This window comes from Papaver somniferum, chromosome 6, assembly GCF_003573695.1.
Source record: "Papaver somniferum cultivar HN1 chromosome 6, ASM357369v1, whole genome shotgun sequence".
NCBI classification, from domain to species: Eukaryota; Viridiplantae; Streptophyta; class Magnoliopsida; order Ranunculales; family Papaveraceae; genus Papaver; species Papaver somniferum.
In genome coordinates this window covers 127,054,486-127,062,705 of record NC_039363.1, presented here as the reverse complement: position 1 = coordinate 127,062,705, position 8,220 = coordinate 127,054,486, and the positions used below count along the sequence as shown (strand labels likewise).

Genomic DNA, 8,220 nt, shown 5'->3' with positions numbered 1-8,220 from the left:
TAAAAACACATACTTCAGGGAATCTGGTAATGGTTTAAGGTCCAACTTAGGAGGCTTTTCTAACGAAGGAACTAGGGTAGACTTAAACGGGTAGAGGTTCGAACTTAGGTTTCCAGCCATTACTAGTGTCTATCAAAGGGGTTGAATCTAACAAAGCATTCACCTCATTAATCACATCGTCATCATCAAAATCAATCCCAAAGTGGGCTAGGCATTTCTCTAATGGATCTTCTAACAAAGTGTTTGGTAATGACTCCTCGACTAATGTTCCTATCATGTTCACCTCTTCTATGCTCGAGTCATCTAGTTCAGAGGGTAGGTTACTAATATTAAAAATGTTCAGATCAATAGTCATATTACCAAAAGACAAATTCATAATACCATTTCGACAGTTAATGATCGCATTGGATGTAGCTAAAAACGAGCGACCTAAAATCACTGGTATTGGTTCTCTGGGACAGGGACAGGTTGGGTATCTAAGATAACAAAATCCACTGGATAATTAAACTCGTCGACCTCAATAAGAACGTCCTCGATCACCCCACGAGGAATTTTAACGGACCTATCATCTAACTGAAGTGTCATATGGGTAGGTTTCATCTCACCAAGTCCTAGCTTAAGGTACACATGGTATGGGAGTAAGTTCACACTGGCTCCTAAGACAAGCAAAGCTTTCTAGACACGGTATTTACCTATTGTGCAAGAAATAGTAGGGGACCCTGGGTCTTTATACTTAGGAATAGTGGTATTCTTGATAATAGAACTCACATGACTAGCTAGGAAGGCTTTCTTCTGGACACTAAGTTTTCGCTTTCGCGTACACATATCCTTATGAAACTTGGCATAAGCGGGAATCTGCTTAATTGCATCTAACAATGGGAGGTTGATGGTAACCTGCTTAAAAACCTCCAATATATCATTAAAGTTGGACTCCCTCTTAGCTGGAACTAGCAGCTGGGAGAACGGGGTTTTGGGAACAAATCCGGGGTCAGCATGACCCTCATTGGTCTCTTTGGAGACTCTATCAGTCTCCTCATTTTCTGGATCAGAACGGTGAGCTACAACATGTTCACTATCAGGCATGGCAACCTTATTGTCAACTTTCTTTCCACTCCCAAGGGTTGTTATAGAATTCACATGATTGTACGATTTATCTCCTTTAGGATTAAGATCAGTTTGACTAGGGAACCTTCCATCTTCTCTTTCACTAAGAAACTTAGCTATTTGGGCGACTTGATTTTCTAAGTTGGCAAGAGACTGGGAATTATTCTTAAAATTCTGCATGGTTTCTTCTTGAAAACCATAGTGGTTCTTTGATGACATCTCATGGTTCTTTGATAACATAGTATGGGTTTCTTCTAAGGTGGAGGTCTTTTTCTCATTCTGAAACTGGGGTTGACCTGAAGAGTTCTTAGCATAACCAAAACCTGGGGGAGGCTGAGAATTACTAGACTGTCCTTGATTCTGACCCTTAGACCAAGAAAAATTAGGATGGTTTCTCCAACCGGGGTTGTAAGTCTCTGAGTATGGGTCAAACTTTTTACGGTTCTCAAAACTAGTATTGTTATAGACAGCATGGGATTGCTCTTCACTAACCTGACCTTCCCAAAACGAGTTATTGGGTTCTATTCCACAACTAGACACTTGAGAGGCTCTAAACCTATCATCAGGTTCAACAAGACCCATGTTTAGGATGATTCAATTCCAAATCTTTTAACCTTCTAGACAAAGCATCAAACTTAGCATCAGACCCGAAGCTTGTATCTACCACATTGGTGCTACTTCTATTGACCAAGAGTCTTTTGGGGGGTTCAACACAAGACTCCCACTGTTGGGATTTTTCAGCGACAGCTCCTAAGAAGGTAAAAGCATCATCAACGCTTTTACTAGTGAACTCACCATCGCACATAGAATCGACCATGGCCTTGGTTGAATAGTCTAAACCATCATAAATAATCTCTACGAGTTTCATCTTATCAAATCCATGGTGAGGACACTGGGATAGGAGATCATTGAATCTCTCTAAAAACCTATAAAGAGACTCTCCCTCTTGTTGCACACTAGCACTAATTTTCTACCTAACAGCTGCAGTTTTATGTTTAGGGTAGAATTTCATATCGAAAGAAGCAATAAGTTCCTGCCGTGTTTCAATGGATTCAGATGGTAGGTTGTTCAGCCAGGTCTTGGATTTATCTCTCAAGGAAAAGGGAAACATTTTAAGTTTCAAAACTTCATCCGTAAGGTCTTTTATTCTAATTGTCCCACAAATTTCCTCAAAGTCCCTAATATGAAAATAAGGGTTCTCATCATGTTTCCCTAAGAATATAGGGATCATCTGAAGAATACTAGGTTTTATCTCGAAATTAGCCGTAGTGGCTGGAAATTTAATGCACGAGGCTCGGGTGGACCTAGTTGGGAACATGTAATCTTTCAAAGTTGCCATCGCTGGCACAGCTGAAGTACTAGGGGTATTTTCCTCACGAAGAGACAGATTCTCAAAACTGAAGTTTCGAAAAACAGGGCTCTCAAAAGAAGAGTCTTCGAGTTCCCCGCTTCCACAAGAAGAACTACTAGGTTTTTCACTAATCAATCGACCTAGATTATCTCTTTTCTAAGCCCGTTCTCTAATGACCTCGGGCATACACTAGAAAAACAAATAAAAGAATCCTAAAGGAGGGGAGGTTCTAAGCAAACACAAAGCAGGCTGACTCCACCAAAGCAAACCTAAAGATTTCTAGCAAACAAAAAGCATGATGGCTCCACTAAGATTGTTTCTAGACCAACTTCTATTCTTTCGAAAAGGAACTCGTAACAATCTGAGCAAACCTCTATGGAATCAATCCGAGTTAAAAATAAGTTGAATAGAGACGAGGGAAGCTGCGTGGAGCTTTGATACCCAAGGCCTCACCGTCGTTACAAGGCGGCGTATTCAACTCACAAAAACCATCATGAACTTCAAGGTATGCTCAAAAGAGCAACCAATATTTTTCGAACGACTTTCCTATTAAGCTCGTTACCCTATAGGTCTCGTTCTAGTCAAAAAATTTAGGCTTAGGTTCGCGTTTGGTTTCGTTTTCCTAAGGCGGGAAAGAAGAGAACGGTGATGAAATCCGAACCCATATCTTGTATGGCCAGTCCTTTCCCTTTACTAGGAAATTAAAGCAGCCGTTTTCAATTCTTCAGCTTATATGCAAACGAAGGAATACAGTAAACCCGCTGACAGGGGATTCGCGGGTGTGTATATAAACTTACCTCCCGTTCCATACGGGGTATGAACCTCTGAAGTCGACTCGGGCCACGACTTCTATGTCATGTACGAACCCGAGGGGCCGAGGCGATATCGTAATCTCCGTCCTTCTCTGCAAACAGTTTATATTTAAATTACCCTTCCGTAGGGTTTAAAAAAAAATAAAGTCCCAAAGTCCACAGTCCACAGTCCAAAAATATAGTGCAAAAGAAAAAGATAATCTAAAAAAATTCTCAAAAAAAAAAAATGTCTCTCTCTCTTTTTTTTAATTAATTTTTATTCTTCTTTTCTTTCGCTCCTTTCGCTTTCACTTCAAATCTTTAAGTATTCACCAAAAGCTTTGGCAAATTTTTCTTTCGCTTCAAACTCCAAAATCTGTAAGGAAAAGACAAAAACCCAAAAACGTAAAGAAGAATAAATAAAATAAAAATGAAAAACAAATAAAAACCTAAAAAAAATAATCTAAAAACTCTAGCCTAAAGACAAGTCCGCGTCGGCGGTGCCAAAAATTGATGTGATTTTCAATTTAGTTGTAGTAATAATAGGTTCGTTTAGACTTGTGAAAGAAAATATTTTAAACTTATAGAACTTGAAAATAGAAAACTGACTTGTTATGTGTTTGCAGGAGTTCCATACAGCCGGCTATGAATTGGAGGTCAAATTGTTCTTTCCTGACCTTAGTGCCTAAGAAAAAAGATACTAGTACGCCAAAGGATTTTAGACCCTTAGCTATAATTGGCAATGAATACAAGATTATATCCAAAAAAATCACACAGAGACTCAAAAATATAATCCCAAACCTCGTCCCAACCTATCAAAGTTCATTCCTCAAGGAGAAGTAAATATTTGATGGGGCCTTGATTACAAGTAAATGTATAGGGGAAAGATTAAAGAAACAAGGACATGAAATATTATGCCAAGGAACATGGGAAGAGAATTTGAAAATGGCGGATCAGAGTTATTGTTCAAAATATTGGAGAAGCATGGGTTCGAAGGAAAATTACAAAGATGGATAACTTGGTATGCCTGTCAGTTTTAGTAAGTGGATATTTTTCTGAAAATTTCAGACCATCTAATGGGTTAAGCCAAGGCGACCCATTATCACATTTCTTATTTGTTTTAATAGGTGGAATTTTAACCAAACTAATGCAATAAGCTTCAGCAAGGGAAAGAATAGAAGGCTTTATTTTCATGTAAAATGAAGTATTGGTGTCTCGTCTCCAATTTAATCATGACACCTTCACATTTCTAAAGGATGTAGACAGTGAAGTAAGGTGTCTAATTGTCATACTTATGTCGTTTAGGGATTTGAAAAATATAAAACAAAACATGAGAAAAGCACAATGACAAACATTGGTGCATGCAAGTATATTGCTAGCTGAAGAATTTGGGAGTTATACCTAAAGCTTACTCTGTATGTGATACAATGATAGAAATGATAGAGCACAATCTTGCTTAGTGGAAGACTAGGTAATCTTTTAAAGGCTGGAAAAATCATAATGATTAGGAGAAACTTCTCTAGTTATCTCACTTACTATTTATACTTAATTATACTTCCAATTGAAATAGAGAAGAAAATAATGAATATTATCCGCAAAATTCTTAATAAATTGAAGATGTGCTGGGATAAAATGTATAAACCAAAAGGTCAAGGTGGTTTAATTTGGGTTGGATAAATCTGAGACAAGCTCTCCTATCTAAATGTATTTGGAGATATAAGTCCGACAAAAAAAAACTATAGAGGAAAGTGGTGCAGGAGAGTACAACTTTTAAAGAAGATGCATTAATTCCTGCTGTTATGAGCAGGACACAAGGGAGAATCTTCTAAAGGGCCTCTTAAATACAAATGATCAAATACAGGAAAACATGAAAATTGTAGACTGAAATGGAAAATGAATCTATTTCTGGAATGATAATTTATGGGTGTAGGTATCCTAAAGACCTATATGCAGCAACGTACAAGAAATAAAACACTAAATTGAACCGTCTAGATGAATACATTAATGATCAAGGTAAAATTGATTTAAGAGTTGGCACTCTGAATTGTATCAAACCAAGAAGACTTTGTCATCTGTTTTAATTCAATATATGAGAAGTTCCCTCGCCAAAGGTTTTATAAATGACTATAGCTGTCAATACCAATCCAAAATCCGATAGCAATTTCTGTTAATCCGGAATCCTATAGGATATTATCCGACATAAAGGTTATCGAACGTCAGAAACGAAAAGTTATGGAATATTATTCAGGATATCATAACGGAACCGGTTGAGCCAGTTTCCGTTACGATAAGTTCTGATACCAATAGGTGATGCTTCTACAAAACCTACTTCTTCGTTCCCTCAAGTACCCGATCTTGTTCCTTTCTTCTGTGCCACCTTCACTCTTCCAAAATCCTCTTATAGTCAATAACTCTTTCAATGTTTTTCTTTGACATATGATTATGAACTCTCTCACCTTTCCCTAAACTTTGAAGAAGATGACTATCTCACAGTTGATTCAGTTGATGATAAAATTAGTTGTCTTATGTTGATTCAGTATCCTACTTATTGATAGTTAATTCAGTTGTATGAATTCAGTATTTTCCTGAATCTTGCTTGATTCAATTGATCTTACACGAGTTACGAAATTATTTTGATTATTAATTTCATGAATTAAGTTTGATTGATTATTGATCTTCATGGTGAAGAATAATAGATTCAGTTCTCCGAGTTGAGTGGATTTTCTGAATTGGGTTTATTAAAGTTGTGGAAAACAAATTTTTTTTTATTTTTTTTCTGCTTTCGATTAGGTATTGAGGTGCAGATTTTAGTTCTTGGAGTTCACTAATTCAATAATTCTAGATGGTTGCTGAGAGTGTTTTAACTGATTTTAAATTTTAACGGAATTTGTTGCAAAAATATTTAATATTTGATAACCTTAACGAAACAGAACCGCATAGGATTTTTAGGATTCCATCAGACCACCAACAAAACGGGCCTGATCTTTCCTCTCTCCAAAACTTCCCTCTCTCCAAAACTATTCTCTCAACAAAAACACCAACTTTTCGATCTTTCTCTGCTCAGATCGGCTCATTTGGAGATGATCTGAGTAGATTAATAACCACTAATCGCTCTACTTTCTCTTGATCTTTCTTCTATGGTTTGTTAATTTAATTTTAGCTATCATTTTGGGTGTACTTTGGGTCATGGGTTTATTGATTGTTTTTCATCTTTTCTGCTTGGATTCATATCTATTGGAGCAATTGTGGGTTGTAATCAATCATAACAAAAAACTCGGAACATATCATCTTCTTCTTCAGGGAAAATCTGCGAGAAAATGGAAGCAACAACAACATCATGGATAAATTCATCTCCTCCAACTAAGGTTTGCAGTTTGTTTGTTTTTTCTCTTTGGGATGTTGATCCAATTTTAGATTTTAATATTGTTTTAAGTTTAAGTGAATTATAGTCTCTAGTTTATCTCACTGAACTATTGAGGTTTAGATCTAGTCTGTTTCGGATTTTGGACCTAGGTTTATGCTAATTTTTAAAGTTCCCCTTTTAGTCCCTATAAGTAGTGAGCTAGGGATCCTTTTGGATGCTAATCCTCAAATTTTAGGTTTATTTGTTTTAGGTATAGTAATAAAAACCAAGATAGTATCTAATCGCTCAAGATCATCATCAAGTTCGTTGATTATTACAAATGTTACCACATCTCCAAAGCCAAGTCAACCCGATTTATTTCGTTACCAACACTTAAAGACCTATTCAAATTACCACCGTTATCAGAGACACTTTGGTTACTTTATGGTCACTTCTACTATTACTTGAGTCACTGCTACCTTGATTGCATTAGGCAATCTAAAGCGAAAAACTCAAGTTCATGTTATTTGCATTTTCTGATGAACATTGGGTTGGATTTGATCTAGTCATTTTCTTATGTGTTTTGACACGTATTGGTTTGTTTTAAAATAAGTTTGGCTGAAATGTTTGCTCATTTCCATTAAGAGAGAGAAGGTCCCTGGAACTGTTTTTAGGTCTAAATGGATATTGATATGAAAGAATTGGTGGAAACTCTACAAATTGGATGACATATGTATGATCTTGAAAATTTTCTGTAAGATTTTCGATTTCCTAAATCGACATTATCAATATATATTTTAAGGCTCACTTCTTTTCCGAAAAAAAAAGGATTCCGTCAAAAGTTATCGGAATTCCAATAGAACCCGCCGGTTTCTATTTTAATAAGTTATTTTGATAGCATTATAAAAGACTAAGCAACGAAGAAACAACTACTAATGCCAAATACACAAGATTCCCTTGAAAGAATGAAATACCACCAAAAGTGTCAGTTTTTATTGGTCTATTTTTTGCAAGTCGTCACCAACCTTAGCTAATCTACAGCACAAAAGAATTGCAGTACAAGACACTTCATGCAAACTATATGGGAAAGAAGAAAATGAGTCAAACATCTTCTTCTTCCACTGCGACACAACAAGGGAGGTATGTCATTAGAATTGCAGGAGTATTTGGCAGAAGAGTTAAATAGAGTTTTGACATAATTCAGAATATTAAATCTATTATTATAATCTGGTCTTTTAGCTCAGATATATTTCATTTGGTTCCTACTGCAATTATCCTCTTTAATTGGGAAGATGTGATTCTCAAGTTATAAAACCAGTTGTAAATCATAGTAATGGTTGCAATCCTTTTAGCCATATATGATATAAAACTCTTTGTCATAAATAAATAAATATATAAACTGAATTCAGTCAGTAAATTCAGTTAAATTAATCAGCATCGTGTGGCGGTGGGGATACCTAACCCCATTTACCATTGTATACGTTCAAGAAAGTTACCAAGGTAACTTTTAGGTCGGGTTGCAGGTTTTGGTTCAATTTTTTTTTTTTTTGGCTAATGGGACATACTTAAGATCATAAAACCATTTTTTGATCCTGATGGCATGTTTTGATCACACGCAAATTTTGATTCAC

At 36.2% G+C, this 8,220-nt stretch overlaps 1 long non-coding RNA gene across 1 annotated transcript; it reads left to right on the top strand.

Annotated features, from left to right (window-relative positions):
• Positions 1-5,377: 5,377 nt before the first annotated feature.
• Positions 5,378-8,020, top strand: LOC113289215. Its single transcript, XR_003330921.1, has 2 exons — positions 5,378-6,611; positions 7,631-8,020. It is a non-coding gene; the product is annotated as an uncharacterized LOC113289215 (long non-coding RNA).
• The last annotated feature ends 200 nt before the right edge of the window (positions 8,021-8,220 follow it).